The 12,219-nt window shown below is 35.3% G+C and overlaps 1 protein-coding gene and 1 pseudogene across 3 annotated transcripts in view; both read left to right on the forward strand.

Moving 5' to 3' along the window:
- The window catches only part of Entrep2 (endosomal transmembrane epsin interactor 2), a 450,763-nt gene that overhangs the window by 193,079 nt on the left and 245,465 nt on the right, over positions 1 to 12,219 (forward strand). The gene's annotated exons all lie outside the window — the stretch shown is intronic.
- LOC124977357 (60S ribosomal protein L32-like) lies at positions 11,490 to 11,907 on the forward strand (annotated as a pseudogene).

Raw genomic sequence — 12,219 nt, forward strand, 5'->3', positions numbered from 1 at the left:
TCTTCAATCCCCTTCATGTATTCACTGATCTTTCTTCTATTTTTTCATATCCCCCCTTATTTCGGATTACCTTCTCTATATCAGGGAAAACATTTGACCTTTGACTTTTTGGGACTGGCATATTTCACATAGCATGATAGTTTCTAGTTCCATCCATTTTCCAGCAAATGCCACTATGTCATTATTCTTTATGGTAATATTTCATTATGGAGTAATACTCTGTTGTGTATATATACCACATTTTCTTTATCCATTCATTTATTGAAGGGCACTTAGGTTTGTTCCATAGTTTGGCTATTGTGAATTATGTTGCTATAAATATTGAGGTGGCTGCATCACTGTAGTATGCTGATTTGGGTTGTATGGTGGTTCCATTTCTATATTTTTGAGAAATCCTCATAATGCTTTCCAGAGTGGTTGCACTTACATTGCAATCCCACCAACAATGTATGAGTGTTCCCTTTTCCCCACATCTTCGCCAGTTTTTATTGTTACTTGTATTCTTTATAATTGCCATTCTGACTGGAGTGAGATGAAATCTCAGATAGTTTTAATTTGTATTTCCCTGATTGCTAGAGATGATGAACCTTTTTTCATGTATTTGTTGACCATTTATATTCCTTTTTTTGAGAATTTTCTGCTTCTTTTTCCGATATATTGATTGGTGTGTGTGTGTGTGTGTGTGTGTGTGTGTGTCTTAAGTTTTTTGAGTTCTTTGTATATTCTGGATATCAGTGCCCTATCTGAGGAGCAGAGACAAAGGTTTTCTCCCATTCTGGGGCTCTCTATGCTCTTAATTCTTTCCTTTGCTGTGCACAAGTTTTTTTAATTTGGTGTCATCCCACTAATTGATTTTTTATTTTATTTCTTGAACTTTAAGAGTCTTGTTAAGGAAGTTATTAGTTCCTGTTGCCATGTTGGAGTGTTGGTCCTACATTTTCTTCTAAAAGTTGAAGAGTCTCTGATCTAATTCCTAGGTCTTTGATTCACTTTGAGTTGAGTTTTGTGCAGAGTGAGAGATAGGGGTTAAAATTCATTCTTCTACATATGAATTTTCAGTTTTCTCAGCACCATTTGTTAGAAAGGCTATCTTTTCTCCATATTTTTGGCACCTTTGTTTAGTATCAGAAAACTATAGTTAATGTGGGTTTGTCTTTTTGTTTTCTATTCTATTCCATTGGTGTTCATGCCTGTTTTTATACCAGTACCTTGTTGTTTTTGTTACTATAGTTCTCTAATATAATTTGTTCAGTATAATAGTTCAGTATTGTGATGCCTCCTGCTTTTCTTTTCTTGCTAAGGATTGTTTTAGCTATTCTGGATCTCTTATTTTTCCAAATGAATTTCATAACTGCTTTTTCTAGAATGCCATTAGAATTTTGATGGGAATTGCATTGAATCCATTTAGTGCTTTAGGTAGTATGACCATTTTGACAATATTAATTCTGTACATCCAAGAACATGGGAGGTCTTTCCATCTTCTAAGGTCTTCTTCAATTACTTTCTTTAGTGTTCTATAGTTTTCATTGTAGAGGTTTTACCTCTTTTGTTAGATTGATTCCCAAGTATTTTATTTTTGTTGAGGGTGTTGTGAATGGGATATTTTTCCTAATGTCTTTTTTGACAGATTCACCATTGGAGTATAGGAACATGACTGAAGTGTGAATGTTCACTGAGTATCCTGTTTGTTGTATTCATTTATGAGCTCTAGAAGTCTTTTGGTGGAATTTTTTGGGTCTTCTAAATATAGGATCATGTAATCAGCAAACAGTTAATTTGAGTCTTCTTTTCCTATTTGTATCCCTTTAATTTTCATTTGCCCATTGCTCTGGCTCGAGTTTCTAGGACTATGTTGAATTGGAGTGGTAAAAGTGGGCATCCTTGTCTTGTTTCTTTTTTATTTTTTAGAGGAAATTCTTTCAGGTTTTCTCCATTCAGTATAATGTTGGTCTTAGGTTTGCCAATATAAACTTTACAAATTTGAGGTAAGTTCCTTCTATCTTTACTTTTTCTAGTGTTTTAAACATGAATGGGCTCTGTAAAAAATTTGAAAAAATAAATAATTAAAAAAACATGAATGAGTATTGTATTTTGTTAAATGCAGACTATTTATGTAGTGAATTGCATTTATTGATTTATGTATATTGAACCAAACTTGCATCCCTGGGATGAAACCCACTTGATCATGGTGCACTATCTTTTAAATGTATTTTTGTATGCAGTTTGCCAATATTGCATTAAGAATTTTTTGCACCTATGTTCATCAAGGATATTGGTCTGAAGTTTTCTTTCCTTGATGTGTCTGTCTGATTTTGGTATCAGGGTGATATGAATTTGGTAATGTTCCCTCCTTTTCTATTTCATGAAATAATTTGAGGAGGATTGCTATTATTTCTTCTTTTAAAGGTCTGGTAGAACTCAGCTGAGAACCATCTGATCCTGTGCTTTTCTTTCTTGGAAGGCTTTTGATAGCTGCTTCAATTTAATTACTTGATATTGATCTGTTTAATTTTTCTATATCCTCATAGTTCAATTTGAGTTGGTTATATGTTTTTAGAAATTTTTAAATATCTTCAAGATTTTCTAGCTTATTGGAGTATAAATTTTCTAAATAGTTTCTCTGGATTTCAGTATTGTCTGTGGTCATATTTTTTTTTTCAGCTTAAATTTGGATAATTTGAGGTTTTCCTCCTTTTTTTCTTGGTGAATTTCACTAAGGGTTTATCAACTTTTTTTATTCTTTCATAAAACCAACTCTTTGTTTCATTGATCTTTTATAGTATTTTTTCCTCAGTTTCATTGCTTTCAGCTTTGATTTTAATTATTTCCTGTCTTGTACTGATTTTGGTGTTACTTGATTCTTTTATTCCCCTAGGGCCTTGAGATATAATGTTATAATTATTTATTTGATATCTTTCTATTCTTTTAATGTATGAGTTCAATGCTATGAACTTTCCTCTTAGAACTGCCTTCATTACTGGCCCAGAGATTTTGATATGTTGCATCACTAGTCTCATTTACTTCTAAGATTTTTTTTTATTTCTCCTCTGATTTCTTCTGATATTCATTCATCATTCAAAGTGTGTTATTTGATTTCCAGGTGTTGGAGTGGTTTCTGCTTTTCATCCTGTTGATTTTTAGTTTCATTCCATTATGATCTGGTACAATACAAGTTATTATCTCTATTTTTTTGTATTTGCTAAGATTTGCTTTTTGACCTAAAATATGGTCTATTTTAGAAAATGCTCTATGTGCTGCTTAGAAAAAAGTGAATTCAGTCATTGATAGATGAAATATTCTACAGATGTCTGTTAGGTCCATATTATTAATTGTATATTTTAGTTCAATAGAATATTTACTTAGTTTGTATTTGGATCATTTATCCAGTGGTGATAGAGGCATGTTAAATTCACCCAGCATTATTGCATTGTGGTCTGTTTGATTCTAAATATTGAGAAGGGTTTGTTTTATGTATATAGATGCTCCATTGTTTAGGGTATACATATTTACAATCATTATGTCTTGTTGATGTATGATTCCCTTAGGCAGTATGAAGTGAACTTCTCTTGTCTTTTCTGATTAATCTTGACTTGAAGTATACTTTATTTGATATGAGAGTAGCTACCCATACTTGTTTATGAGTCCCATGTGAGTGGCATATTTCTCCCCATCCTTTTCACCTTCCATCTGTGGATGTCTTTACCTGTGAGGTGAGTCTCTTAGACACAGCATATTGTTGGATCTTGTTTCTTAATCCAATTTTCTAAACTGTGTCTTTTGATTCAAGAGTTTAGACTGTTTACATTCCATATTATTATTGAGTGATGATTTTTATTTCCTGAAATTTTTATTTATTTCTAATGTTTAAATCAGATTTGATGCTCCTTTAGTTGAATATTCTTCTAGTATAATTCCTCCCTATACTGGTTTTCATTTTAATTTTCATTTTTTATTCATGAAATATTTTATTGAGTATGCCTTGTATTGGAGACTTTCTAGTTATGAATTCTTTTAGCTTCTGTTTATCATAAAAGTTATGTTTCCCCCTGGGGTTTCAACCCAGAGGCACTTTACCACTGAGTTACATTCCTAGTCTTTTTATATTTTATTTTTAAACAGGATCTCTCTAAGTTGCTTAGGTCTTCACTAAGTTGCTGACGATGGTCTCAAACTTGTGAACCTCCTGCTTCAGACTCCTTAGCCCCTCAAATTATAGGCATGCACCATGGTGCCCTGCTCATGGCAGGTTTTTATTGCATCTTCAATTCTGAAGCTTAATTTTGCAGGGTATAGTATTCTTGGTTGGCATTCATTTTCTTTCAGAGCTTGGTATATATTATTCCAAGCCCTTCTGGCTTTTAGGGTTTGGGTTGAGAAATCAGTTGAAATACAGATTGGTTTTTCTTTGAGTGTGACCAGTCACTTTTTTCTTTTGTGACTTTTAATATTTTATCCTTATTTTTTATGTTAGGCATATCCATTATAATGTGTCTTAAGATTGAATCTATTGTGATTTTGTTTAAATCATTACATGACATACATTCAAATAGGTTGAAGGTACAATTTGGCTAGTGGGGTACAGTTATCATTCAAGTTAAAGTTAAGTATGTGATCAAAGTTGATGTTAAAGTTATTTATAGTAAGCCATGTCAAAGTGAAGGAAATTCTTGTTGAATCTCAATTTGGATTTAATTGGGGTTTGGACATTGAGTAGAAGTCCATCTGTCTTTGACTGTGGATCTCTCCAGAGTTGCAGGGCATTGGAACCAATTGCCTAGTTGCTGTGAACCTCCCATCAGTAGCTTCTGGTTTGTCAGCTCAGGCTGACTGCTTGGAGGGTGCAGTATTGTGACTTGCCTATTTCTCTTTTGTGTATTAGTTCAGGAAGGAGGCTTTGCAGTGTCCCTCTGATTACTGTGACTCATTGTGTACCTGTATCCCTCTACAGAATTCTTTTCATGGTGATGAAGATCCTGATAACTATCTGTGAGCACAGGTACTCTGGTTGTGGGTTTTCTGTGGGTGTTTTGTGGTTCAGAAGTATTCCCCTGGTTGATGTTACTCTCTGGGGCACTGTAGTGAGAGAATTCAGGTGGATCACCTGGGCACCATTGCACCAGGTTGTGAATGGTGGATGTTGGTTTTCTCTGTTGACTGTGTCTGACAAAAGGTCCTGCCAGTATCCAAACGATGCCCTCTCGCTTGACAGTTTTGATCATGGATCAGTCTGGGCACCAGTTAAGGTTGGGAGCAGCCACTACATGTTGACTTGACTCTGGTAATTTTCCACCTTAACTCATTTCTCTCTGGCTATCTTTGCAGATGCCTTTTGCTGAAGTTTCCTGGGGTATTCAGGGAAGTTATTGTAGCAGCTTTCTGTCTATGACTGTCACCATATGGGAACCAGGTCTCCATGTCACTGAATATTTAGGCAGTTTCCCTCTTGTAAAGCACCCCACAATCCTGGAGGGAGTCCCTAGGCTTCCTACTGTGCCTGTCAACAATGTCAGTGGTCAAAGCTGTTGGGTGCTGGTGAATCCGCTTTTCTCTGAATGGGGCCAAAGCTGCATCATTACATCTCTCTCCGAGTGAATGGACACTATGCAGAGTTCTCCACCCTTCCTGGGTGGCAGAGGCTGAGCAGGGTTAGGCACACTTCCCAGCACAGGTCCTTACCACCACACTCCTTGTTCATGGTGAGGGGAGGTCTGTGGGTTTCAGCAATTTTTGGCTAGTAGTGGTCCCTGTAGAAATTCTTTTTGGCCAGATTATTAAGAGGTCCTTCTGTAGGTGGTGTTCTCTCTGGTTTAATTTGCAGCTGTTTGGGTGTGAGAAGATGTTGTGTTGATTTAAGGGGTCACTAGTTGACTCAGGTCTCCACAAGATGGCTATGGACACCCAGCTCTGTGTTCTTTTCATGGTTTGGTTTTAAGCTGTTTGCTCTGTTCTAAAGACCCTGCTGTTTCTGTCACACTTTAAATTTTGTCTGCCTTTTCAAATATTTTTAAGTGGGTGAACTTAGGAGATTTTCCTCCTTCCTGCTGCCTTTTGTCCCTCCCTGCTTCCTTTACCCTGCATCAGGTTTGGAGTTAGGGAACCCTATATTTATTCTCTACTCTGTTCTCTACTCTGTTACCTATTTTTTTTTTTTTTTAGTTGTAGGTGAACATAATACCTTTATTTTTCTTTTATGTGTACTGAGGATCAAACCCAGAGCCTCACTGGAGCTAGGCAAGCACTCTACCACTGAGCCACAACTTCAGCCTTTGGTACCTTGTCTTAAAGTCACTCCAGGTCTCAGTCTTTATAATATTGAATCTTAGAGAATTTATTTTGTCACTCACTTTTTAATTTGCTTTTCCTTCACTGCCTCTTTTCTGTTTTGTGAGGAGATTAGGACTCACTGTCTAGCTCCTTTCTGCCATCTTTTTAAATCCTCCAGACTTTTACTTATAATACAGGATGTGAGATTAAGAACAGAGATTCAATCTACCACATGTATTTTTAAAAACATAAACTTAAAAAATTTAATTTATTGATATTTTCTGTTACAATTCCTGATACCACATTGTGCCTCAAAGGCTGAATTCAAGATTGTCCTAAAAATTTCTCCCACTTTCTTCTACAAAATTCATGTTTTAATTTATGTTTTCTTTTTAGAGACTTCCAGAACTTATTTTGATTTAAAGACTGAGATAGAGAGTACGTTTTATTTCCTTCCATGTGATGAAACAGTTCACTTTTTTATTGCATAGATTTTCTTTTTCCCTTTTTATGTTTTAATTAGAATTGAATGGAACTTATACATTATTTAGTCCTTCTATTTTAAAAATGAATGTTTTTTATCCCCATCTAATAATGAAGTCTTTTATGCTCCTCAGTAGATGTTTAAAACTTTCTTCATATTAATCTCGCTCTGCCTGTATTAGGCTGTGTATGAGAAGACATTCTGCCTTTTTGTTTGCTGGTTTAAATAGAATCTTTAATTTTATTCTCTTTTGTAACCATTCTTTGCTTTCATAAGTGTAGGAAAGCTGTTCCTCTGTAAGTTAAGAACTTGTTTCCTCACACTGTCTACCATGGTAATGTGGGGACATGCCATCTAACCTTTGTGCTTTCATTTCTCATGTGTACCCAGGAACAAGAATCACATACACATTTTAAAGTGACCAGGATAAAAAAAAGTTAGAGTAGACACTTCATAGGTGTCTGGAATTCAGTCAGTGCTGAACAAATATAACTCTTAGTATGATTTTTTAATATATTGATTTTGTGATTAGGTAATATATTTCTTTAATGGTTTCTTGTTTTTTCAATCAATTCCCTTGGGTTTCCTAATTAATCACATCATTTTCAAATAGTAATAATTTTGCCCTCTTCTTTCCAATGCTTACAACTTTTCTTCCTTTTCAAGTTCAATTTTATTTACTGGTTGTATTAGTTTTCACTGCTGTTTAACAAATTCCCACAAATCTAGCCACTCAGAAAAACACAAATATATTATCTGTGAGTTTCCATGAACCAGGAGTCTGGGATGATTTTCTTGGGTCTGGAGGCTGAAATCTAGGTGAAGCCAGACTCACTCTCATTCAGATGCTTGATTATTGAAAGATCCACTTCCAATCTCCCAAACTTGGCAGAATTCATTCTGGGGGTTATATGAATCAGGCCCCTGTTTTCTTGCAAACTCTCAGCAATTAGAGACATCCACAGCATGGCAGCTTATTTAAGACCAGCAGCAGAATCCCTCTGATGCTTCACATCTTTAACATCAGGGACTGCCTATTCTCCAAGGGCCCACCTGAGAAAGTCTCCCTTCTGTTTAACTCAACACCAGCTGACTTGGGACCTGAATCAATCATGCACCACATGATGTTATGGTCAAACACAGACAGCATCTATGATGGTGGCATATCATAAGATTATAGTGAAGCTGAAAAATTCCTATGCCTAGTGATATCACAGCCATCCTAACATCATTGCACGACACATTTTTCATGTGTTTGTGGTAATGCTGGTGTAAACAAACCAACTGTGCTGTCAATTGTATAACATATAGCATATACAATAATGTACAGGACATAATACCTGATAATGATAATAAATGAATTATACTGGTTTGTGGATTTATTATACTGTGCTTTAAATCATTAAAGTATACTCCTTATAAAAAAACCAGTTTCCTGTAAAACAGTCTGCCTTGTGACTACAGCAGCAGCTTCACACATCTCATGTCTCTTGATTGCATCTGAAGGCCACACCTAGGCCACCAGGTGATTCCCACCAGGATGGAATCACCCGATGACACGTTTCTCAGAACATGTCCCTGCCATTAAGCAGTGCACGACTGTACATCCCTGAAATCCTTCCACCTAATAAGGAGATGGCACTGGGTCCTACTCAGTCCTGTCTACACAATGGGTGGGGATTAAATAGGGCATGGGTTTGGGGGAGATTTCATGCCCTTTCATAGTTATGTACACTACAGTAGCATTTTCAGAATAATTGTAAATATAAATGGAGGTTGTGGGCATCTATATCTTGTCCTCTTAAACTAAGAGTTCCTTTTTTCCTTAGAAAATGGAAAAAAAAAAAGAAAATGGAGATTTCATTATGTTGAATATCTTTTATTCATCTACTGAATGAGTATATCATTCTCTTTTTTGTCACATCAATGATTAATTTTATGAATATACTTCCTCCTCCTGAACCATCTTTTCATTCCTGATATGAGCCCCCCCCCATGTTAGTCTTTATTCTTTTTAATGTACTGCTGAATTCTATTTTCAAAGATTTTATTTAAGAATTATGTACCTCCTTTTGAAAGTAATTTGTCTATTTGTGTGATATTTTTGTCAGTTTGTAATTGTTAGGATGACCTTTGTAAGAAGAATTTGAAATGTTTCCTTTTTTCTCCCTCTGTGCTCTGAAAAAATTTTAACAGTTTTGGAAATCTTGAAGGTTTTTTTTTCTCGTTTTGTTGAGGTGTGGGGGACTGAACCAAGGACCTTGTGCTTGCGAGGCAAGCGCTCTACCAACTGAGCTATATCCCCAACCCTACATTGAAGTTTTTAAAGAATTAGCTCATAGTTTTTTGACCACTTTTCCCATTTTCTTGTGTTTATAGGACATTCAGTGTTTTGGTCTTTTTAAAATCAATTATAGTAATTTATATTTTCCTGGTAAATTGTCTGTATCATCTGGGGCTTGGGAATTATTTGAGTGGGATTATTCTCACTGTTTTTCATACATTTTGCCAATTGGCAGAGTTTTCCTCTTGATGATGTGCATTCTTCATATGCAGGAATAGAGGACTGTCATTAAGAAAGAAGTCATTCTATCTCACCCTTGCCAGTTTGACAGCCAAAAAGAGATGTAGTCTTTGGATTTACATTTTATTAATTCCTTGTAAGGTGTTTTTCTTAGTGTGTGTGTGTGTGTGTGTGCACAGATTCTCTATTTATAATCTTCATTACCTGGGAGGTTGATTTTTTATATTTAATGTTTCAATCCTTTGGTAATATATTTTGGTTTGTGAGAGTGAATGATTTTAGTTTATTTATATACAATTAGCTAGTAATTGTCTCAGAACCATTTATTGAAGAGTTATTTTTTCCTCTGTTGATTTAATATGCCACTCACTGTATAATTAAATTATGAAAGCTAATTTAATGTATCCATATGCAAAAGAATGAAGTTGGATCTTTTCCTAATACCATAAACAAATATTAACTAAAGTGGTTCAGAGATCTAAATTTAAGAGTTAAAACTATTAAAACTTTTTAAGAAAACATAGGGGAAGTTTCACATTGGATTTGATGACAATTTCTTGTTTATGAATCCAAAGGCACAGTCTATGAAAGAAAAAATAGGCAAATTGGACTTTGTCAACATTAAAAAACTTGTGGATCAAAGGATATTATTGACAGAGTAAGAAGAAAACCCTCAGAATGGGAGTAAATATTTGAAAAATCATGTATCTCCCAAAGGATTCATATTTAACATGTATATTCTAAATAGGACCCCAGTCTTGTGGATGTACACTGTGGTGAGATTAGCTGTGCTCTATTCCTATATGTACATAGAAGAGTCATGTCAGATTTATTCTGCTGTCTTTTCCCTTTTCTCCTTCCCTCCCCTTCATTCCCCTTTATGTAATCCACTGAACTTCTATTCTTCTCCTCCACCCTCTTATTGTGGGTTACTTCCACATATCAAAGAAAATCTTCAGCCGTTGGTTTTTTGGGATTGACATTTCTACTGTCATGTAAAACTCTAAAGAACCAATAAAATGAAGAATTAAGTGAAAAATCTATCTATTGAAATGAAAAAGACAAAAATTAAAAGGTGATCAAATTGTATTTAAAATATTTAATATACATATATAAAAATCTTAAAACTCAACAAAAAAAAATAAATGAGCCAATTAAAATTGGTCAAAAGATTTTTTTTGACAACATAGGGGAAACCAGGAAGGCAGTATGCTGAGTGAAGTAAGCCAGACACAAAAATATAATACTGAATAGTCTCACGTAAGTGTGCAATCTGAAAAGAAGTTGAACTCATAGAAACAGAGTAGAAGGGTTTGTTACCAAGGACTGTGCAGTGGTGGAAAAGAGTAGATGCTACTCAAAAGATATATTTTCTTAGTTATAAGATGGATATGTTTTGGAGCACTAAAGTTCAGCATGGTGACTACAGTAATAATACTTTGTTTATTTGAAATTTTCTGAAAAAGTAGATGATTAATCATAAGGGAAATGCAATTTGAAACCACAATGATATGCCACTTCCTGTCCATTAGGATGGCTATTTAAAAAAAACAAAACAAAACCAAAAAAACCCAAAAAACCAAGTGAACAAAACCCAGAAAACAAGTGTTGAGAGAAATTGGAACACGTGTGCACTCTTGCTGGGTCTATAAAATGGCAGATCCATTCTAGAAAACAGTAGGAAATTTCCTCAAAAATAAAAAGCAGAATTACCATATGATCCAGCAGTTCCACTTCTGGTCCTATATACAAAGGAATTAGAAGAAGGGACTAGAAGAAATATTTGCACACCCATGTTCATAGCAGCATTATTCACACAAGCCAAAAGGTGGAAGCAACTGAAGTAATCATTAACTGGTGATGAGATAAACAAAATTTGATATGGACATATTACGGAATATTAGTCAGCCTTTTTAAAAAGGGAGAAAATTTTAACCTTGCTACAACATAGATGAACTTTGAAGACATTATTCTAAGTGAAATAAACTAGTCACAAAGGACACATACTGTTTTTCCACTTATATGAAGTAATTAGAGTTGTCAGATTCTTAGGAAGAGGAAGTAGAATGAGGGTCAAAGAGGTCTGGAGTGGGAGAGTAAGGTGGGGAGTAAGTATTTAAAATATAATTTAAGACGTCCCATCAGCCCTTGCGTGCCACCTTCCTCTCTCTTCCTCTGCGCTGCCTATGGAGGTGGCTACCGTCTGTATTAGGCATCATGGCTGCCCTCAGACCTCTTGTGAAGCCCAAAATCGTCAAGAAGAGGACCAAGAAGTTCATCCCGCACCAGTCAGACTGATATGTCAAAATTAAACGCCACTGGCGGAAACCCAGAGGTATTGACAACAGGGTGCGGAGAAGATTCAAGGACCAGATCTTGATGCCCATTATTGGTAATGGGAGCAACAAGAAGACAAAGCACAGGCTGCCCAGCGGCTTCCGGAAGTTCCTGGTCAAGGAAGTTCCACAACCTCAAGGAGCCGGAAGTGCTACTCATGTGCAACAGGTCTTACTGTGCTGAGATTGCTCACAGCATTTCCTCCAAGAATTGCAAAGCCATCCTGGAAGGAGCAGCCCAACTGGCCATCAGAGTCACCAATCCCAAGGCCAGGCTGTGCAGTGAAGAAAACGAATAGACAGTTCATGGGCACGTTTTTTGTGTGTTTAAATAAAAACTGTCATCTGAAAAAAAAAATTCATATATATATATAAAACTTAAAACTAATATAAACTTTTTTCTCTTTCTGTGCATTATGTCTGTTCTTGTTATCTATCTGTTCTTGAGCCACTTTAAAATATTGTGTTCCAAAATGCTTTTGTTTGTGGCAATTAAAAAATGTTTGAACCATTTTGTCAACCTTCAAACAATCCCATTGGAATTTTGATTGAGATTTATAAACATGGAAAAATTAATATTTTTATTGTAGTAAGTTTTCTTGATTGGGGAC

The sequence above is a fragment of the Sciurus carolinensis genome, chromosome 2 (genome assembly GCF_902686445.1).
Source record: "Sciurus carolinensis chromosome 2, mSciCar1.2, whole genome shotgun sequence".
NCBI lineage: Eukaryota > Metazoa > Chordata > Mammalia > Rodentia > Sciuridae > Sciurus > Sciurus carolinensis.